This window comes from Harpia harpyja, chromosome 10 (assembly GCF_026419915.1).
Source record: "Harpia harpyja isolate bHarHar1 chromosome 10, bHarHar1 primary haplotype, whole genome shotgun sequence".
In the NCBI taxonomy this organism is placed as follows: domain Eukaryota; kingdom Metazoa; phylum Chordata; class Aves; order Accipitriformes; family Accipitridae; genus Harpia; species Harpia harpyja.
In genome coordinates this window covers 5,497,150-5,519,863 of record NC_068949.1, presented here as the reverse complement: position 1 = coordinate 5,519,863, position 22,714 = coordinate 5,497,150, and the positions used below count along the sequence as shown (strand labels likewise).

The 22,714-nt window shown below is 47.6% G+C and overlaps 1 long non-coding RNA gene across 3 annotated transcripts in view; it reads left to right on the top strand.

The window, feature by feature from the left end:
- Nucleotides 1-22,714, top strand: part of LOC128147244 (uncharacterized) — a 145,031-nt gene that overhangs the window by 31,091 nt on the left and 91,226 nt on the right. For all 3 annotated transcript variants that reach the window (XR_008236973.1, XR_008236974.1, XR_008236972.1), the window contains exon 8: nt 21,113-21,197. This is a non-coding gene — a long non-coding RNA (uncharacterized LOC128147244). The remainder of the gene's footprint in view (nt 1-21,112; nt 21,198-22,714) is intronic.

Sequence of the window (22,714 nt, the reverse complement as noted above, 5' to 3'; positions counted from 1 at the left end):
CTCTCGCAGCTGCAGCTTTCCTGGCTGCAGCCCTGATGAAGTGTGGAGTTCACAGAGGGGACAGCGACCAAGATTCAAGGGGAGATGGGTGTCTACTGTCCTCCCTATCTGCAGTTGCCTCTTTTCTTATTTATAAGTGCAGGCAAACAGGTGCTAAAAGCTTTTTTTTTTTTTTTCCCCCTGTCTTTCTCCTTGTTTTGCACAGTCAGACTCTCTCTTGAGGTACCTCCTTTCAATGTGCTCTCTGCCCCCAAAACTACTTCTGCATTTCTTGGTATTTCTGCAAGGACTTTGATTTATCTATTTATCTTCCCATCTCCCCTTCTTTGTTATAAGTGGGGTTTGGGAAGAGGACCGAGTGGAGTTGTCCTTGAGCTCTCTGCAGGTGATGTGGGGATTGGAGATCCCCTACTCACTTTGGATATTGCTTTTTTTCAGCAGGGTGCTATCTGGCATCCCTGTTCAGATTCGTGTTTTGGACTTGTGAAGGATTATGCTTTAACAAAGTTAGGATCTGTGAATCTCTGCTTCGGTAGTCTTAGTTTGCTCGTTCAATCCAATTATATGTGTGGATCCTGTGGGTATCGATTCAGCCTCAGAAGGAGGCTGCTTTGGAAACAGGTTTGCGTACGTCTTCCACATGGTGTGGTTCCTTAACCTTTCCACTCCAGAATAACCCAGAAAGCCTCATATATTCCTTTAGATGCTAATTCTGGCTGTTCATGGTGCATTTTTAACCAGGCAGCTTCTAGATGCATTTTCTTGAAATGTCTACTTTGTGGTAAAGCAAAACCCCTTCACTGATGCTGTCACTGGAGAAAAATGTATTCTTCATTATTATTATTATTATTATTATTATTATTATTATTATTAGGAAAGATGCAATCTCACCTCATGCATAAAATTAGTTTAATGAAACAGCAGGAATGGGAGGGAATATTGCCTTTCCTGTGCTTGTTTGTGGAGTGAGTGAACAATTTCTTTGCTCCCTCTCAGGCCTTGGATGAATGATATGTCTTTGAAACTGCATTTTTAGCTGAGGTGTGTCCATGAAGACAGCAGGGACCCAATAATTAGGTTTCAAAAATTATTAAAAAAAAAAAAAAAAGGAATTTGTGAACTTCTAAACATAGTCCTCAAGCAGCCACTAAGGCTGAGACCTGAGAACAACTTAGGAAGAGAGAAAGAAGGTGGGAGTGGGGCAGCAAATAGGTTTATGCTCTGTCTTATAAATCTTCAAATGAAGGGGATACGTTTCATCTAGGGTGGAGGGGGCAAGTGGCACCATGTCAATAGGGTTGGGGGCCCAGACCTTGGCGTGTCCAGTGGTCTTGCCTGAGCTAAGTTTGCACCGTGCTTCTCTTGAGGTTATCACTGCTTCTTTTAGCTGCAACAGTGACTGCGGGTGATGGGCAGTGTGCTGGTAGCACTGTTAAAGTGCGTGCTTGCCTGCCTCTCTAAAAACTTCTTCTTTTGCTTAACTCTGGGAATTGGAAAGGAGAGATGAGGATAAAAGTGATAATGTCATCTCAGGGCATCCAAACGGTGGTGATGGCAGCGTGCTGCATGAGCTCTCGTCCCTTCCAGCAGTCCCACGCGCCTTTTTCCTTCGGCTTATTTGACCTCAGGACTCTGGGTTATCTTGGGCATTTTTTGCACTGAAAAATGAACTTTAATTAATACCTCCATCTCCTGTGGAAGCAGTAACTTTGTAAAAATTTAAAACCAGAAACTGTTCCTTCTTCAGTGGCTGGAGAATCTTCCCGCTGCGTTTGGAGGGACATTTTGATTAAAAAGCTGAGCTGGGTGCTGGTGTGATTGGGCTTATCACAGCTTCTGGCACTGGGGTTTAGGTGTGACCAAGCCAAGCTCTTCACTCAAGAGGATGAGAAAAGGAAGGATGACTTTCCTTGAGAGAGGCCGGAGGAAGAAAGCAAGCTGTGCTGTGATCAGCAGGAGTAGCGAGGGGGGAAGGACGTAAATAAAAAACTTGATTTTCTCTGTGCCTCTGCCTTTCTTGTACCACACTCCTCTGGTCTGTCTGACCACGTCCAGCACCTCTAGATACCCTTTGCACAATATCACAGCTTTGCTGATGTCCTTGTCCAGGTCTGCATGAGTATGGATGTCTTTGCTGGTGTAGATGTAGGTTTTCATGAAAGCTACTGGAACTGTGTATTCTGGGGAGCCCCATTGTCTTCTCAAGCTTTGGTGGAATGGGTCAGCTAGAATTAGGGGCTCTTCGAGTGAGAAAGACCAAAGGATGGGTTGGACATAAGCGTGGGAAGGAGGCAACTACAGGCAAACTCATTTTATTTCCATCAATAGATGTGAGTCAAGCTTGGGGTTCTGCATGTCTCCTGCTTCCTTCCTTCCCTTGCAGTATGTATGGGGTGTTTACACTTCCCCCCCCTCCTTTTCTCTTCCCTCTTTGGCTGTAGGAGATAGACACTTTTTAAAATGCAAGGTGAGGGGGTTTTTTTCAGCTCGTCAAATCCTCTCTGGTGGCACCAGGGCTCTGAGAAACCCTAAAAGGCTTTGAAGCTGGCTGTGTGCAGTCTCATTTCGTTTGGATGCCAACCCCCGGCACTCCCTCCTCCTACAGCCTTACTTCGTTGTGATGGCTTTCCAACATCTCCTCGCCCTCGGGCTCCTGCAGCTCCCTCAGCACTCAGCACTGCTTGCTGCTACTTACTCCAGTCCCTTTCCTCCCTCCAAGTTGTCTTTGGTCCATCTCCTGGCTTTCCTGTATGACTGTTCGTCAACTCATGTCTTCACCTTGCTGCTCTTCAAACGTCTCCTTTCCATTCCCCACACCTCCCTCTCGTAATAGCTCAGCACCTCCACACTTGTGTTTGGCCCAAGTGTTCCCCACTGCCCAGCCCCTTTCCAGAGGAAGCAGTCAGTGTTTTCTTGTAACAGTAAATCTCCTGCGCTGCAGAAATGTGCTTGAATGAATGTCATACTGTTGAATACCGTTGGCCTTGCTGACCAACAGCTACCGTTTACGTTATGTTGCAGTGGCAGGGGACAAAATCTCCCTGAAGCCTTGGAAGCAAGTGAAAACACCACCATGAATGAGATTCCTGTGCTCTGGGTGTGAAAGTGAGTCCACTGGTACACGAAAAGGGATATAAAAATTTTTTTTTAACCTGCTTTTCTTCCTTCTCCCCTTTGCCATCCCTTGGTCTTTGCTTTGCTGCGAGTACACGTTCATGGCTGCTGGTGTGCGCCACAGTGCCAAGACGATGGAAGCGTTGATCCAACTTGCTGTGTCACCCTGTTCAACACAGCGATGTGCTGTGCTGTGCTGTCAGCATTAAGATTGTCTCTAGAGCTCCTCTAAGACAGGATCATAGGCCAGATTGAATTGGAGGAAAACCTTACAGCTTTTTCCAGAGCTCCTGCTCTCTGGGGAGGGGGGGATTCCCAGAGCATACAGGGACTTGTTAGTGGCATGGGATCTTGAGTAGAGCAGGCTTTGCTGGGAGATTTTATCTATTTTTATAGCTAGCACAGGTGGATTTTTCTGCGATAAAAGCTGTAAACACCGAAGAAGCCAGAATGCTCCTTCCTGGCTTGTAATAATCAGCTTCTAGCTCTGAATCACCCCAAAGTAATAGGGCTCGCTGCAAATATGGCAGAGGTCAAGCTCTGTTTGTAGGAGATAAGAGAGTCTAGCCTTGAACCAGTTCCTTCAGAGGTGAGCAGAGGGAGCTGGGCAAAGAGGAGCTGCTGTTGGTGTCCCCCTTCGGGGAGAAATTCTGAGTCAAGCAGCCCTTTAGTACACATCAGAGAATCCACCCACACTGGTCCCTGATTTGTTGAAGACAGTTTTCCTTGCTCTTGCGAAGAAGGTGGACGTTGCTTTATAATACCTTTCGATGTTAGCTGCCTGGTGCTGTTTTACTTGGCAGTAGCACAAGTCTTTTTTGCTGTCTCTCCTTTAAACTGGCTTTGAGCAGGAAAACAGATCCCCCAAAGGTTACCTAAAAAGTTCTCACCAAAGTAGCGACAACCACGGCACTTTGGGGTTTGTGCATTGATCCCATAAGGCAAACAAACAGACTGAGCTTAAATCCTGCACCAACTATAAACCTTATGCTTTTTAATTGGGAAATTGATTTTAAATCCAAGCCTCTTTAAAAATCTAATTAATTTCCTTTAAAAAAAGAAATTTAAAAAAAAAGGAAGAGTCTTTCTCTCTGTCATGCTCTACCAGGCGAAAGAGAGGGAGGAGGAAATAATTCTTGGCTGCATCTCTGCAGGGCGCCCTCTTGATAACCTGGATAATACAATCTGATTTTGGCCTTGAGTCTGTTCCCTTGGATTATCGCATTTCTTCAAGGACCAAAAGCTGCACTGGTTATTCAGACCCGGAGGAGAATGTCTTTTTTAGTGGTAAGCTTTCAGTTTTTTTTTTCCCCAGCCATCAAAGGCTATAGAGGAGGCTTTTATCATGTTACCAGTGGCTGCTTTATAGAAAACAAGTTGTGGGCATGCCGACCAGAGCCCAGGTCTCCTTCCTTCCCAGTGAGGATCCTGCTTGTTGGGTTAAAAGGGAGAGAGACAGGGGGCGGGGAAAAGGTGAAAGAAAAGGCTATCCTTTGAGAGGTGTTTTGGAGAAAGTGTGCACGTTGTATGCTATCTGCCCTGAAAAGAAAGTTAGATGAATTTGGAGAGGAGGGTGTGCGTACATATAAAACCTAAGGTATGCCATACGTAGTGTTTTGGCCGAACGATCCATCAGTAACCACGTGCTGGATGTGAAGTCTCGGTGTGTAGCCATTTTCCACACTTATATTTAGGTAGAGAGCTGTTTGCGTTTAGCCTGGGGGTGCGACATATGCTTTGTCCATCAGATGCCTGTAGGTCAGGGGCTGAAATCCTAACTCTCGTGTGCCAAAGTCCTTTCTTTTTAATCTTTATGATCTAGGTTTTATGGCACTCACTGCAAGACCGGATTCACGAGTCTTCACTCGAGAGGCGAAGCATCCTGACTTTTTCTCCATGCTTTGGCATAGCTGCAGCTGGTTTCGCTCCGTGGAAGAAAAGGAGGTGTGTTGCCTCGGCTCTGCAGCCGCCTCAGGACGCAAGCGTGTACGTCCCACATCTCTTCCCTTGCAGAGGGATTTCTTCTCCTCCCTGGTCCGGGTGAGGTGTTTCTCCTGGAAGCCCAGGTGCTGAGGGATGCTGAAGCGGAGGGATGCCAGCTGGCCTGCTTCCAGCGGTCTGTCTCCCTCCCTCCCTTCGCTGCCTGTCACGTACCCGCAGCCACCTCGGAGCCGGGTTTGTTTATAGAAACACTGTCAAGCAAAAAGTCTTTCCACCGGCTCAGAGGAAAGCGATGTTTTCAGCTACTCAGTCACCCTCAAACTGTGAAGATGCGACATATCAGCTGCATAAAATTAATTTATTTAGTTAAGGGAGGTGTTAATTAAGAGATCTCATTTATTGTGTCTCTGCAGACAGCTCTCGAGGGCCTTTTGAATTGTCAGCTCTGGTGACAGCAAAAGCTAATGGTGTCACGAGTTAATAGTGGTATGAATCATGCCGAGGGATGAAGTGGGAGATGGTGGAAAGGGTTGAGAAAGGTGTGAAGGAGACGTGGCGGTGGAGGCTTGGGCACACCTTGCTGGAAGCCGACAAGTCAGGACAAGGTGCTTTGCCCTTCCTTAGCCTCCCCCCAGTAAATCCTGGCAGGGGGAAAGGCTCCGGCTAAAGGCAGCTGCCCCGGCTGCAGCAAAGCCTGGGGTTTGCAGGGAGTCATTGGCGGAACAGCTTAGCAAGCCCATGGATGCCAGGGCATGTGCAGCCAAAAATGTATTTGTGTGGATCAACTCAAAATAACTGACTGTCTATGTGATCTGAACTGGAAAAGAATCTTTGATTTATCTTAAATAATCAACTTTTTCTGCACTCTGAGAGGTTAATTCTCCTTGGTTAATCAGGACATGTCAAACTGATAACAGAGTGTAGGCCTAACACCAAACTTTGAGGTTTAAATTTAAAGTCTCTTAGAAAATAACAAATACCCTTTATCTGAAAGAATTACATGCTCCAGTACAGCTGTTTATAGGCATCTTCTTCAGTAAAAGCTGTGCCAACACTTTTTTCCCCAATATTTTTTCTTCTCATGATCTGTATCAGGTTGCTTTTGGAGGGAAATTGAAATTCTCTTGATGCAGAAAATAGGCCAAAAGGCGGGGCGGGGGGGGGGGGAAGTCCAGGAGAAGTGCTACAGTCCCTGAGTAGGTGGTGCTGCCTTCTCCTAGTCAAAGATGTTTTGTGTTTTCAGCTACACAGTTTGTTAAACAAAGGCGGTATTGCTTGTGCTTAGTAAATCAGCCCCATCTCTTCTGGGCTTTCCTTCTTGTGTGTCCTCAAAGCTTACAAACTAAGCTCTGTTGCAAAGCCAAACTTCCAATTTCGCTCTCAAAACAAGTGTGAGAGGTGGAGGTCGACAGGATGCCACAGCCATTTTCCAGCTGCTTTCTCAGCCACGAAGGAACCACCTCCCGGGCTGCAGCGAGCCGATTAAACAAGTTAGTATTCAGGGAGAATATGGGGCACCTATAGAAAAATATATGGCTGCCGGAAGATTATTTTAACAGGCTCTTGTTGCACATACTGAACTAGCGATTTTCTCCAGGTCGCTGATTTGACTTTCTTTGACCCTCTACTAGCGAACGTGTATTACTTCTTCCTTTTTTAAATGGCTTGCACTGATTTAAACCAGGGTAAGCATCGGCCTCATATAGGCTACCTTTACTTTAATCTTGATTTATGTATTTTTTAAATTTATTTTTAAGCATCTGTGTGATGGCAGCGGCTGTGCAACTTGGATGAGCCCCTGGTTGTGCCCCTTGCGGGGTAAACTGTGTGCCCCTGCCAAGGGGGATGAAGTTTCAGGGTAGTTTTCTGCCGTCGTGAGCTCGGGGGTTGGTTTTTGTTGCACTCGACCACTCGGGAGTGATTTGAAAAAGAGGAAAGGCATATTTCCAAGCAGGCCCTGTGGAGATTTCAGTCCGGAAGCATCGCCAGGAGCCACCCCCGTGCCGAGTGCCTGCCTCCCCATGGGCATGCCGCATTTTCCTGTCCCGGTCTTGGAGGGCAAAGAAACCTCAGCTTGCCCTCGGCTCCCATCACAGCTGCGGGACCTATTCCCCTCTGAGTTAGCTCTTCCCTCGTGATCCTCCGGCAGAGACAGGCAGGAAGGAAAGATGCAGCGTGAGACGGAGGTTTTTATTTCCAATTTAACACCAAAGTGATGGCAGGGCTTTCCTGTGATGGGAGCTGTAAGGCGAGGAGTTTCTCCCTTTGGGAGCTGCATGTCCAAGAGATTTTTGTCTTGGAACCATCTCCTCTGAAGCCACGCAGGGTCTGACCAAGGCTTTTCCTGCAGCCGCGCGTTGTGGATTCTCCACTGTCTGCTACTGTGGTTGCATCCCCAGAACTGCCTTGCCCTGCCTGGCTCAAAACTGAACTGCTGCCATACAGCATGACCCCTGTTTGCACGAGAGGAGCAGCAAAGCAGAGGCCCTGCTAACGTAAATGATGGGAGATTGGCACACTGGGAGGCAGAGGGGACCGCAGATACGTCTCCCAACCTGCCTGGGAAGGATTACTGCTCCACACGAAGTGGGCGCGCTGGAGCCTGGAGGAAGGGGTGCTGCAGGAGGGGGCATGAGCAGAAGACAAGATCATTGGGGATTCATTTAAACCGCAGTGTCGGATCCTATATATCTGAGGACTTTTGCATATTTCCATATTTATATATGAAAATTCCATGAAGTGGCTTAAAGGCAATTGAAATAAAAACAGGGCTGTCAGAGCTTGAAAAGTACCAGCAAATCTCTAACAGACCATTTAATATAAACGTATGGGCTTGAAAAAGCTCCAAGCAGGCAGAGGATTTCTGCATGCAAATGCCTGGCCGGCCCCACGTTGGTCCCCGTGTGCTGCGAGCGCGCTGATGCCTCGGGCCACTGCAGCTCCGCTGGCCGGGAGGGTGCAGAGCGAAGGGTCCTTTCAACCCGGCTTACATCACACGAGGAGGGTGCTGGAAGGGACTCTGGGCTGCTGTCGCTACCCTCGGGTGCTTTCTCACCGCCTTATGTGTGCCGTGATGGTTTGGGGGTGGGTGGGTAGTTAATCTTCATGGCTCCGTGCGTGCAGTACCCCAAAGCTATGCGCTGGGGAGGGTTGCAGGGCTGAGCATCGCTGCGAGGGATGCCGGTGGGATGGCGCGGTGAAAGCATTTTACATCCCACAGAGGCTGTGGTCGCGTGCGGACTGTTTCCCTTCCCAGTGGAGACCATCTCGTCCCTCTCTCGCGAGTGTGTGCCCTTTTCCTTTCCGATTTTCGGTCAAAACAAGAATTCTCAAACCACTGGTCTGAATCACCCTTGCTGACCTTCTGCTGTTTAGCGAGTCTCTTCCCATGGAGAAGCGTTGCAGAGATTTATGCTTCGTACCCAGCATGGGGCCTGAGCAGGTAGAGTGGCCCCCCAGGTTTGAAAACATATTTCTTAGATTACCCTGCATATCCTTGTGCTGTATTTTTGGATGCCTTTCGATGTTGTCCTCCTTGGCCCAGCTTGTGTATCTGATCAGTGCTCCTTGCAGTAGGACCTCAACCATTTCTGGTCTCCCCGAGACAGCCCCAAATCTCAGTGCAATGTACTGTAGCTCTCAGGTCTGGCCTCTAGTTTTTATATGCACCAAATGCCTCTGAAGAGAAACTCCTGCTTTCTTGATGCAAAGACAAGAGTGAGCCTCCCCCTCCTCTGAGTCCTCTGTCATTTCGGGCTTTTTTCCCCCCTCTTCAGCCCCAAGGCGGGTAGCCTGAGATCTGAGAGTCTCCAAATCAAAAGGAAATAATTAGCAGAGGATGAGAAAGCTTGGACGAAAACAAGCTGTCAACAAGAAGAAGGTGCTAATGTGTCTGTCATCCTTCTTCCCTCCTGGCCGGTCCCCAGAGGTAGAAGGCTGGGTGCTCCATCTCCGATGGAGGAGAGGGTGACCCTGCTCAGCATCGCTCGCCCGTCAGCCATGGCTGTCTCCAGACATCAGCTGTTGTCTCGTGAAGACGTGTCTTGCTCTCCGGCCGGTTCCTTCTGCTGTCCCCTGTCTCGTGGTTGGGAGCAATTTGCTCCACGGACAGCTTGGATGTTGATGGCTGCGACTTCCCTGGCGCACGTGCTTTCAGCTCAGGTTTTATCTGCTAACATGGATGCCTAAAATCGATTTGTATCCTAAAAGTGCCTATTTCTCTTCATTACAGAGAGACAGGCATGCAGAATGAGTAGCTCAGATGTAGGTGTCTGCAGTTATTAAGTTAAGCAAGACGAATCCTGGTGTCAGCATCTCCCTTGGCTTTGCTTAGGGGTTGTCTCCTTCTCCTGTAGGACTCCTCGTGGTGACTTTGGCGCAGGGTGACATTCTTGGGAGTCTTGAAACTTGCTGAATATTTTCTGCCTGAGATGCGACACAGCTTCCCGGGGGGGAGGCAGACTCTGAGGCTGTATTTCTGCAGCAGTCCCACACTGTGGCTTCCTCCTATATAGCTCTGTGCCACGGGATATATTTTTTTAACATTGATTCAAAAAGCATGTAGACTATTGGCGTTTCAGGGTGTTGCCTGTCTTGAGTCTCTGACAGGGTGAAGAACAAAACCTTGACTGGGTGGCCATTTTCAGTGACAAAACACACCTCAGTTATTTCATTCCTTACTAATTTTTAGGCTGAGGAGCAAGCTCTTGCTGTTTGCAGGTGTTTCTTGCAGTGTCCTTCCTTTGCCTTGATGAGCAAACAACATCACACGTAATTGCATTTCTAAGGGATCTTCAACTAGACATTTCTACCTGATTGATCTTTACCGTCGCTGTCAGCTGAGGCACTTTGGGGTGATTCTGCTTTGTCAGGCTGGAAGATGAGACTCCACAGAGGTCTCCTCTCTTTCTCTCCCCCCATCCCTCATCCTTGCTATGGTGATGCTGCTATAATGGTACACGCGGGGCCACTTAACCCCATAGGAGGGAGGACACCCCAGTTCCCTTGTCGCCCACGTCCTCTGTGGTTCCAGCCTCTGGCCACCAACAAAGGTGCAGAGGTTGTTTCTGTCTGCACAGAAGAAGAGGTCGTGGTTTGAGGGAAGGACCCAGGTACCGGGGTGCAAGAGGCGGTGGCCCTGCAGAGCACGGCCAGCTCAGTTCATTGCTGCCACCTATTGCTGGGCGAGGGGAAGAAGGGGGGCTTGGCAGCAAAAATCCAAAGGTGCAAACATCTGGGGAGCATTGCTCAAAGTTCACATAAACGTTGGGTATAAATCTCCCCAAAGCTGTGACCTCGATGGTGGGGTTGTCACTCTCCGTTGCCCTGCTCCATCAGGTACTTTCTCCTGCCTGGTGCCACCAGCGGTGGGCGTTACAGGAGGCAGGTTTTAAGGCTGGCGGTAAATTTCTAGGGGGTTTTCAGAGGCCAGGGCTTGCTAACTTTTAAATGAGCTCTTGCGCACTTCAGCCTTTGTCGTCTTGCTGCTGGTAAGCGTTGGCTATGCAGAGGAGAGTTTGCCTGGCCAAGGCGAGCGCAAGCATGGGTGAAGCTTCCATGAACTGGGGGGGAGGGAGCCCCCACCCCAGACTTCAGCAAGACTTTTGTCCATCGCTTCTCTGCAGGGCTAATGATTACTGAGGAAAAAGGGGGATCCCTGCCACTAACAGTGGCTTAAAATACCCCGAAAGGGCATACAGTTCAGTGGTGCTGGTGTCTCCAGAAAGGCAATTCATTCCTTGGTCTGTTCTTGGGCTCCATCAGGTTTATGGCAGCATCTCTCACCTCCTTGTGGGGATTGCTCCCAAGTCCCGCTGCCTTACTCCTGGCAGGCCCCTACCGTGTCCTGCAGCACCCATCACTTTTTCCTCTACCTGGCATTAGAGGGCAGTCAAAGGAAACCTTCCCTCTCCTCCTGCTCCCCAGGCTCTGCAGGCGACCAGCCAGCACCAGCACCAGCACCCATCCTGGGAGCAGAGGGCTGACCCCAAAGCAGGACCCAGCCACAGCCTTTGCCTTGCCCTCGCCACCTTGTTTTGGGTTTCTGGCTGTGCCTTCACCGGTCAAAGCCGGTTGCGGTTTTGCATCTGACATTTGGGAAGCAGCATCTGCAGTGCTGATAAATACCACGCACCGTTTCTCCCCTGCCTCGCCCTCCGTCTCCTCCTAATTGACATCTTTGAATCTTGTCTCAGTTTGACAAATCAGGCTACTTATTATAAGTGATGACATGTATAAATATTGCAGGCATTCGTTTTACGTCTGGATACCCTGATAATAAAAGCTATCAGAATCTCTTCCCCCCTTGCATAGCAATTACTACCAAAGGGTTTTCTCCTCCATCACTGGAGCGGGATGTGGAGAGTGAATTGTGTCTGTGGCAGCAAGATTTCCCTCTTGCACTGGGGGAACATGGTTTTGGGCAGTAAACCAGCTTTTTTGAGACTAATGCGGCAGCAGCAGCATGGTGAAACCGTGCAAGGTGCATGTATGTAGCTGGGGGATCTTGCAGGAGTCCCTTGCAAAATTCTGGGTTTGGTGGGCCTTAGGGTCTGGGGTAGCCACAGCAGGTGCCATTGCTGGTTGAGGGTGCAGTTTCGACTTGTGGGTGCTGGTCCTGTGCCTTACTCGAGCCTGCTTGGTGCTGCGGGAGCCCAGAGCCAGCACCCGGCCAGGCTCTGCTCCTGCATCCTCGCTAGCACGCTGGTGGCTCGCCTGGGCTTAGGCTGTCAAATTGCAGGGTATTATTTTTAGCCTGGTTTCCTGAGGAAAAGCAGCTTATGCAATTGTACTGTCTGTCAGTGCTTTTCCTCCCACCAGCCTCCTCTTAACAAGTTTTGAACCCCTTGTCAAATTTACCAGGAGGGATAGAGAGCTCCAAGACGTGAAGTTCCTGCACGTTTTCCTACAAATAAGCAGCCGGGGCTGCCTCCTCAAGGGAGGGGATAACACTGGGTTGCAGCACCCCTACCAGGGGCAGAAGGAGATGCTGGGGAAGGTGTGAGATGAGAAGCTGGGAATGGCCTCTCCACTGAAGGCTTAATATCTCAAATACAGATATTAAGCGCTCATGCCTTAATTAAAGTTAATTTCTGGGAGAGGCATTTTATTACAAAAGATTTCTCCAGCTCAGGCGTGTCCACGCCATCTGCTTGGAGCTGGCGATGGCAAAGCCCTCGACCCTGCCAGCAGCGGGGACTGGCTGTGAGAATTGGGCGTTCTCAGGAGAAGGACAAGCTCAACAGAAAAGCCTCTTTTCTTTCCCCCTGCCTCTTAGTCCAGGTTATTATTGACAGCGGTTTATTAATTTTTTTTAAGAGCCAAGTGCTGCTGCTGGCAGGGGAAGGTACAGAGCTTAATCTCCTATGACTTTCCTCAGTGTGGGTTCTCTGATGGCTAATAGTGAGGTTGAGCAGGCTGTCCTTCATGGGGCTATTGCTCTCTCCTTTGTCCAGCTATTTATTTTCATTAAGCTTTCAGGAATGTAATAGTTTGCGATTTCTACCCTATGTCAAAACTGGATGAAAGTTATTGAACAGTGCCTTGACTGAGATGGACACACACACACACACATAGGAGCTCCTGTTTCTTAAGAAACTGGTCTTAATGAGATACAGCTCCTTTTAATGCTTGCTTACTTTTTCAGTTGAGGTGTTTGCCAGGAATGGAATTTTTATGGGAAATCTTAAACCAAACAATGATGCTAATAAGCTGTAATCAGAAACAGGGAGGGAAGGGACCTTCTGCTTTCTCATCCCACAACCCTTCCTGAGATTTCGAAAGAAGTGCTTTTTCTATATCAGGATAAAACCAAGATACTTTTTAAATTTTTTTTTTTTTTTTCCAAACAGAAGATGAGAGTGAAACTCCCAGGATTGGTTTATGGCTGAGGCCTCACTGGGAATGTTGGAGACAGAGAGGTACAAATCCCTGCTTTGATTCAAGGGCTTGAATCTAAGCCATCTGCATCCCTGGCCAGTACCCAGCATACCAGGTTATTCGTGCTCTGTGAAGCTCTTTTTTTTCTTATTTTCCTCTTTCTTCCTTTTTTTTTGGTTTTTATTTTTTTAACCACTGACAACTCCATGATGACGCTGAAAAATCTCTGGCCGTGGTAAATAAATTTGTTGTTTGAAGTGGCCTTTCTTCCACCTCTGTGTGAGGTCTTGGGTTTGGCAAGTTGACATTCTCTGACTAAAACCCATTTTGTCTCAGTTCCTGACCATCCTTACTCACAGTGAGTGGGTTTTGCCCATAAACACAGGAGTGGCTGGGTAAACCTGAGTAATTCTCCTTTCAGAGGCCTTTGCTGCTGTCTTCTCCCTCGAATAGCCGCCTGAATTTTGAGGTGTATTGTCATGTATTTTGATGTAAAACCTGAACCTGGCTCCTGGTTTACTCGGGAGAGATCCAAAAGTACTCAGAATGAGCCCAGGATTCCTTGTGAAATGTTCACCTGCTTAAAGAAGGCTTTAAAAAAACCCCCCTTTATTAAGAAGAAAAAAAAGAAGGAAAAGCCCTTTTTACCACTTAATGCAGTGATGGATTTTCTTTGTGTGCAAACTTTAGATAAAAGGGGCAGAACTTCTAATTACATTACTGGGGAGGCTTAATAATGTTTGCCCTAAGTATCTTCTCGTGAAAATTCACCAGAGTAAATTCAGTTTAATTTCTGCTGAAATCCCCTCACTTCATCCCTTACTGCTTTCCAAAGACCTTGTAGGGCTGCCTGAGGAAGGAGAAACTGTGGGTTTGGGTTCCTCCAAAGATGATCGTTGCATTTGGAGAGGGCTGGCGAAGAGGTGGGTTTGGAGATGCTGCATTGTGTGACCTCCCATGCTGGTAGGACATAAGACCAGCTTGTATTGCATCTGTTTCTCAGCATTTTGTTTTTTGAGATAGCTATTGATATCTATATTCTTGTAAAGTCTTCATAGAGTGAGTGAGAGGTACTTAACTCCAGACTAAATTTAGCTGGCTCAGCTGTAATAAGGACCAGCGCTCCCTGAACGAGCAAGCCTTAAATTAACCTGGTTTGGACCTGGGAAAAACCCAGGAAGGGTATTTCTGAGCATCTGTATAAAGCAAAGCCAGAAGCCCTCAAATGATGTTTGTGGAAAGCATGTTGGGCACTCGGAGAAGCCCTGCCATGGGAGAAGTGCCTCTTCAGGCTGCGAGGGGACTCACCCACTTCTGGTGAAGTGGGCAATGAGGTGCCCACGAACTGGGTGTGCCGCCAGAAACTAATTACAAGCTTAATTGCACTAGTGCCTCTCCGAGTTGGCACGTCACATCACAGGGATCTGGTGAGCAGGTAGATGATGATGGGCACAGGGCCAATTGGGGAGTATCATTGCTCCCCTGATAATTACTGGTGTAAGAGGAACGTCAGGCTGGAAGGATCTCATGGCTCGTTGTCTCCAGTCGCTCGCTATTACAACCAACCACTCACCATACCCCTTTTTAATAAACTTTATCGAGAGCTATCTCACTGGCAGGCGGGTTTTTGCTCCTGCTGTTCCCATGGAGGCTGTCTCAGGCCCTGGTTCATATGATAGTGAATAGTAATTAGCTAACCTAAATGTGTTGATGAGTGGTTTATATCTGCTCTCTCCAACCTCACCACAGTACTCAGGTTATGATCTCCTGGAGATGTTGTCATTAGCAGTTAATAGATTTTTCTCTCTCTTTCTCTCCCGGCAATACTTTGAGTTGTAGATGACTTTATATAATCGTGTTGTGTCAGGGGCCCCCGATCTGTTGTAGGACAGCTAAACCACACAGGTGGGTCTTACTGTTTGTCATCTCCACTGAGTTTCCATCCTTGCCACTATCTTTTAAACCTGGCCTTGAATTTTGTACTGTTGAACGTCATTCCACATCCATCGGTCTGGTTCTCAAAGTCATCGTTTCCTTCTGAATGATGCCAAAACTCATTGTTTTGGGTTGTTTTTCCTCCTAAACAGCGAGTTTGATGAGTGTTGGTCCCCCTGTTGTTAAGGAAGCATTGAATGTGAGTGGTCACTGAACAGTCTGCTCAGCAAAATCCCTCCAGACTGCCTCCTTTTTTGGTATTATCTATTGTAATCTTATTTTTTTTAGGCAAAGCTTTTCTTTGATTCATAATTCTTATTGTAATGTTCCCCTCCTACAGTTTAACTAATCATTTGCCCATGTGGCACAATATCAAATGTTTTTCTGAAGTCCAGATGGTCAAGCTCTCTCACAAAAGACAAAGATTGGCTTTTGTCTAAAAAAAGCCGTTATCTCCCAGAAAAATATATTTACCAGGCTTGCCTGGCAGAAGCCATCTGCGTGAAATCCCATTTGTGTGTTACCCGTTTTCTTAATTTTTTGCCTTTGAGTTGTTTCTCAAGCAGAGATGCTGCTCAGACCAGCCTGAGCAACCTGTAGCTGTCTGAATCACATCCTCCTGCCCCAGTCTTAAATATTCTCTCTTCTTTAATCCTATATCCTCCTTCTCTTCTGCTCCCCCTTGTTAGATTAGTTTAAAATAATCTGCGGAGAAAGAAGTCTCTGGGAAGCAAGGCAGCACCGCTGAAGTGATTATTTCCACTACAGTAAAGGTTGAAAACTGGTTACAATTATCACTCCTAGTTTTACATGCTAACGGGATTTGCCTTTGGGGGATTAAGCTAACTATTCTGTCATGCAGGTGAGTGGTTTGTTTTGCTCCTTTGAACCATCCTTTCTCAGGCTGTCAGGGAGTTTGCAGAGGAAGATAAAGGATGCCATCCGTATCCCACTTTCCAAAGCCCCGACCATGGCTCGGTGTGTGCGCCCGCACAAGAAATGCTTCCCCTCTGCAGCGGCTCGGGTTGGAGAGATTCATTTCAGATTGTTTCAAGGTCATCTCAGGTGCATCTTTTTGTTGAGTGCACTTGTTCCGCTGGAGAAGTGTGGATCTTTTTTAAATTCTTCCAGGTGATACAGCTGTGAATCAAGGGACAGCGGTGGAAAATAAACTTGGACTTTTCAAGAAAATAGAAATAAGGAGACTTGATCCAGACTCTCTGTGCAGTAAAAGGAGGGTGAAGCTTAAAGGCTGGCACCATGCGGGTTCCCAGGCTGAGGGCAAAGAATTGCTCTAGCTGGGAATTTTCCACTTAATTTTTCATTTTGACAGAAAATACCAGTGTAAATGACTTTTTTGGACAGGACTGCGCTGAAACCATTTCAGTGAGCTCTTGTGACTCCTTGTGAATGGGGCCAGTGTCAGCTCCTGTGCTGCCCACCTCAAAATCGAGGGCTTCGCTAAAAGGACTACGTAGCCTTGTGCCAAAAATTTAGGGGATGGAGTTGCTGCCTCCAGTCGATGCTTCTTTATACAAAGCGGAGTACTTCATTAGTGCCTCAAGAGGGTTGGTCCTTGATAATGGGAAAAAGGCAGTTAATTCAGGCAGTAGACCACCATGGACAAGCAACCTTCATATCCCTGCCAGCTTTGCCAGTGCAGAAGGCATCAAAAACTGGACGGATGTGTTTAATTTACAAGGTGGCCGCTGGTTTCCACTGGACAGAAACAGCCCAAAATGGGATGAAACCAAGGCCAGACCAGGGCCTTGAAGGGAAAGAGGAAACCCTGAAACTGGTTGTGATTTTGTGGAGAAATAACCATTTTTGCTATAGAAAACCAATCTAAGGCTTTCAATGGTTATGGGAGATCAGGTTCATATAGCCAGTGAGCAGCACAATGAGTGTCAGCAGGAGGTTTTGCTACAGAAGATGGTCCTGCACTACAAAACTGAGGTCTGTTTCCACATGTGAACCACGCAAAGTTAGGGGATTTAACTTGTGCATCGCTCTAGGTTTCTTTGAGAAGATAAAGACCTTGCAGTCCCTAAGGGGTTGCGTTCTGCAAATGTCCACCCTCCTAAGTACAAAACATCCTTTCTATCATTCCTACTTGAGTAGGATTACCTTAAAACCCCCTGAGTAACCAGCCCTGTTACCCCTTTACAGCTGGTGTAGGGGAAAGGCAGGACCAGAAATTGGTTTTCTGTTGGCTCTATGGGGAGGCTGTAGCTTTAGGAGATGATTGGGATGAAACAAATCCCTGGTGAATTAATTGAAGGGGTCAATGTCTGTAGTTAATCAGTTAAAATTGCCTGTGGTTATCCAGCTGTGTTTTTTATGTCAGCTAGAAGATGTCTGTGAGGCAGGAGCCATCTAATACGTAGACTGGGTTTGGTGGGATTTTTTTCCCTCGCCGCTGGCAAGTGGTTTTTCAGTGGACACATGGACAAGTATGTTTTTGACATTTATCTGGGTTTATCTAAGATCTAGTTTTGCCTCTATTCCTCCTTGCTGCTTTTTTTTTTCTGTTAGGTGGTGGTTGGAATAACTTGACTTAATGACACATTTTCAGCACTGATTTCAGTGGTGACAGTTATTAACGGTTTCATGATAAGAAACAGGTGTTTCAGCATGGTCCATCAGGCAGAAGAAGAACAATGCCTCCCCAATGTCATTGTTCATGATGTATTCAATGACTGCTAGCTTTTTTTCATGAGGATTTTATTCAACCTCAAAGGTAGCATTTACTATTTAGTATGCAGGCTTTGGGCAAGCTAGTGGAGTGGAAAACCTTTTAATTTCTTTTTAATGCAAACATGGATCTTGCAAGACCTTGTCAAGCATTTGGAATGGGCACAGGCTCTTGCTTACATCTCTCAGCATCACTTGGTGGTCCCCTGCAAGAAAATCCTGGGTACTTCTCATGGGAGTTGTGGTTCAAGGGACAGGTCCGAGCCTGAAGGGATCAGGACGATTCTCCTGGCTACCCCTGTTTTGTAATAAGGAGCCACACCTGGAATGGTTTGGGCAGAAAATATCATTAGTATAATAGGGGCATTGCAACAGTTCCTGGGCTCTGCTGCCATTTCCCATGCTTTCCCATGCATGGGTGGGTAATGTTTTGGAGCATGAGCCTATCAAATAACCTGGGTAGTTTTTTCAGACAAAGTGTGAACCTGCATCACTTGCCCTCAGTATGCAGGTGGGTTTGCTGGCCATTTTGCTTGGCCAAGACCTGTACCATGCATTTCTGCTAACCCCTTGCTCCCCCGTTGCTGCTGTTCACACTTCTGCCATGTACACTCCATCTCTGCTCTCCATCTGATCTCACAGTGAATAATACGAAAGGCCTCGGGCTCGGTGTAGGTGCTGCGCAGAGCTTGGCTGCACCCGGAGAAAGAGGGGAACAAAACTTCATCTCTATCTTTGCATCGCTTGTGCTGTGAGATTGACCGGAGGGTAGCTGCCGCAGCCGCTAACGGTTGGATCCCGCTGATGTGCTGCGCATGTCTCATGTTCTCTGGCCGTGCTCCTGGTGCTCAGAGAGAAAGAGGTGAATATGAGGTAGGGTAACCACACTGGCCCTTTTCCACCTCCTGTGCAGAAGATACTCCCAGAGAGAGCTGCTCTCTCTGCGATTCAGTGGGGTTGGCTGTCTGGACATCTGGTAGATGCCAGAGTGGATGTTGTCGGGTACCCCTTGAGGGACCATTTTCTGCATCCTTCATCTTCCCAGGAGGAAACTCCATAGGAGATGGGAAGAGACAGAGCCCTCAGTGCTTGGACTGCTTCCTGAAGAATCTGGCAATGAACAGCTTTTCTTCCTCATCCTCTGAGGATGCTGTGGTCCAGCTTTGACTGCAATGTAGGGCCATGCCCGCCTGGCCTTGCTGGAGTGGCTCCATGAGCCTTGAAAACAGGACTGGGATGCTTGCAGCCTCTTGTGCCTTTATTTTATACCACAACCTGTAGGTTTGTCCTGCAGCCTATTTATCTCCCATTGATGTTTGATTTCACAAAGGGGTGGATCAGTGCAAGGTTCACCAAAGGTGCTTGACAGGTCCCCTTGCTCTTCAGCAAAGTAGTGCTGCCTCCCACACCAGTCCTACTGCTTGGGCTCTCCAGAAAACAAGGAGAAAAAAAAGATTAATTGGTGATAAATAATGCATTTTGTTCCCACCTAAAGGTTGTTTGATCTCCATAGTCTTCATTCCTCCGGTGACAGGGAGCTCAGCGTTGATAGCTATTTGTCACACATCGCAGTGCTTAAACAGCCCGAGCAGTGCTGTACTCAGCTAATACATCCGTGCTACAGGCAGGGCTTCCCATTATTACTTTCTTTACAAAAACTTTAAAAAAAAATTTCTGCTCTCCTGTGGTGACTTTTCACAGCAATTTCTCAAAGTGAAACAATTAATGAACATTAAACATCCTTTTTCTGGGAAAGCAGCAATCAGGAGAGAAAATATAGTATCCCTCTAAAATCTCCCTGTACATATATACATGCGCACAGAGCCCCTTCAAGGCTGAGTAGAATTGGAAGTGATAGTTACCAGTATAATATTTAAATGAGCATTAATTACCATAAACCATTTGGATTTTAATGTCTCATTCTATACAGTATGTAAATCAGGGCTGGAATGGACTTGTGAGCATGCATTGGGCCTCTGGTGTTGTGGATAAAAGGGCTGATTTGTAGTACTGGGATTTAGCCACTTGGTTTCCATTAATGTTAATGGGAGCAACGGGGCCAAACCCTGCCCACCATGGGGAAGGTTTCCCCTCTCATCTTCAGAGACGGCCCTGCCCCGAGGACAGCTTGTGCTCGCTTTCCCGTCCCAGCTCCCTACCTGGAGAGCCTTCCCGAGGAGGATGCTGATTAGATGCCGAAACGACTTGGGTCTGGGTCTGGATGGAGGGATGTCTCGCCCTCAGTGTGAGGTAGCAGCTCTTATACGTTTTATTGGGTACTAAGGGGTTTTATGGGGTTTAGTGTCCAAACTGTGAGTTGAGGTAATTCCACGGTGTGTGGTTTGCTGGGCAGTGCTGTACCTGCATCCGCACCCTTCATCTCCCGCCCTCCGTCCCTCCCTCCAGCCTGGCCTGCAACCATGAGCAGAGGGGAAGAAACTTCGCACGAAGCCTCTGGAGATCGACGGATCTTCAGGCACCTTGTGATACTTCCCCAGTCTCCTTCTTGTCCTTCGTCTTTGCCCCTCTCTCCCCCTGTGGGGACCTAGTTTGCCTTGTGAAGTGGCCTCATTATAAATGCATCAGCCTCTTGCCGGTCTCACACGCACAGCCTTCATTTAGCCCTCCAAGCTCAATTACATCTGAGGATGTCTTGGGGTAATTAAGTAATATTAGAACATTTTCTTTTCTATTTTTTTCCCCTTCCCTAATGCAGCTTTCAAAGCACAAGCCTCAGTTCTCACCCACTGGAGCCCACTTCTCCGAGCCTCTGAATTCTCCCTAATGTACCTTGCCATGAATGAAGGCTAATTACATTTCTGAAAGTTGTCATTAGCGTCATATTCATGCTGGGTTTCAGAGAGCTGGCATGCAGCAGGGAACGCTCCCTTAGGTGTCTTTCAGCTTCACCATGCGCAGTGCCACTGGCGAGGAGCGGGGTTCAAACCAGCCGGGCTTTCTGGACAGCAAAGGGGAGCTCAGCCGGCAAAGCAGAGATGCTTTGGGCTTTGTTGTGAGCATTCTCTTTCCTTGGATGTTTTGCATCCTTCATCGCCGGAGCTCATCACGGTTTACAAATATTAACTAATTAAGCCTCTCAGAGCTCCTGTGAGATAAATAATTGCTATTCTAATGATGGGCATTATATCCACTCTCTTCTCTAAGTATGGGACAGTGCCTTTTGCTACAGAGAAATAAGGAGGCAAATCTTAAGCATGCAAAAACATAAGTGATACTTTTGGATTATCTGGCCATCTAACCTGCTGGCTGGTGGCCAGAAATCTGGAGCTACTGTAACAGGTAGCTGTGGCATTGCTTTTGAAGCCTACGGTCCACTTTCCTCCCTCTTACGCCTGTATAAACCCAAATAAGCTCTACTGACTTCAGTGGAGGCTTCTCAGAGCCAGAGCTTCCCCAGAGGGAAGAGAAACCAGAAATTGTCTATTTGGGTAGCTCATTATTTACATCACAGATGGGATGTTAGTTCCCAAAGAAACAAAAAGAAGATAGTGGTCACACTTTCTTTTTTCTTTTTTTCTTCTCTCGCTAGGTGGTTACAAGGACAACGTTCTGGTTTTACACTACCACTGCTCTCCTGTTCAGCCCAGTGTGAGGTGGCCACCAGGCTCTCACAGGTGAGTACTGCTTTCAAGGTGTATTAGATGCTCATAAAAAGAAGTTACGTATAAATTAGAGTAAAATCGCCATGAAAATGCTTGTTTGTGTTGTACTGTGTTGCATTTTGTTGTCCCGGAGAAATGCATTAGCTCTGTTAGTGGGGCTGGAGTTTGCTGCTTCTGGAAGAGGTCAGTTATCCCAGGTGGTCCCTACCCCTGTGGGGAGCCTGACGTCCCCCCTCTGCCTGCCCGGCTTTTTGGGGCACTGCCATAAACAGAGTAGGGATGCGGGCACTGCTGCCGTGGCCCAGGCTCACTGCTGATCAGAGGGAGATAGTAGGGGATGCTGCAGCCTGACACTGTGCGCAGACAGCAAGTGATGTACTTGGCACTGTATCTTCCCATCTTCCACTTCAATCACCACTTGATTTTATTCCGCTGTTTGACCCTAATATTGGATACCTCCTTGACCCTGTATGGAAGGGTACATTGCAGTCCAGGATATTCCACAAGCTTTTTTGGTTTTGTTTGATTTATTATTTTGTCCCCTTTGCAAGGAGATTTTTGGCCAAAACAATAAGCAGGAACCAGAAGGAAGTAAAACGTGGCTTTATATCACGTAAGGATGGATTGCAAAGCTTTTGTAAAGACATACGTTGGGGAAAAAGAAAAACTGCTCAAAGATAGGTCAGAGGCAGAACTTGGGTACAGCTGCTGCAATTTACTTAGGTCAAACTGGGCTCTGTAGCATTCTCTAATTTGTGGTCCTTGTGGTGTAATGGCCTTGGAGGCATTACACCAGAGGCAAGCAATGCAGAGCTGTCTTCATCCTTGGGCATGTCTGCTACAGCCTCCTGGCTTTTCGGAAAACCTGGATCTGAGAGGCCTCTGGGTGTTGAGGTAGAGGTGAGCTGGCTCACCTCCTGTCCTCATCCGTCTTTTCGGAGGGATCTCTCACCTCTCTGCATCTGCTCTGGGTGGTTTCCAGCCTTGGGTAAAGGGTGCCCCTTGTCCCTCCTCTCTGAACAGGAGCACGGTGCCACCAGAAGCCCTGATGATCCCAGATGGAGCTGTATGTGGCTGTGCTTTGCAGGAATGGATGGGCAGACCGGCTTTTCTGTTTCACGCACTGGTGTGAAATTAAAGGGATTTTGGAAAAAAGGCTGCACTAGCAAAGCTAAGCTTCCCTGGGAAATGTTGTATGGAGAAGCTAATTGTCCGAGGTGTGGGAATCCAAGACTTTCCCACAGACTGCCTTTCCAGTCCTGGCCAAGCTGCCAGCTCTCTCTCGTCTGGAAAGGGAGACAAACATTAAACAAGAGGCTGTGTTTAATTTTGGGGGCAAAGGTAGGATCTGGGCTACGAGATGGCTGCAGGGGGGAACTGCTGCGTGCAGGGATGGACCGGAGCAGCCGCCTGGAGGTGTGGGTCCAGCCTGCGCCCTGGAGAACAGGGGAGGCTGACGGGAAGCCCAGCAGGCAGATTACTCCAGGCGAAAGGAGGAGTGAGTCACAGGCACAGAATTTGGGGTGGGG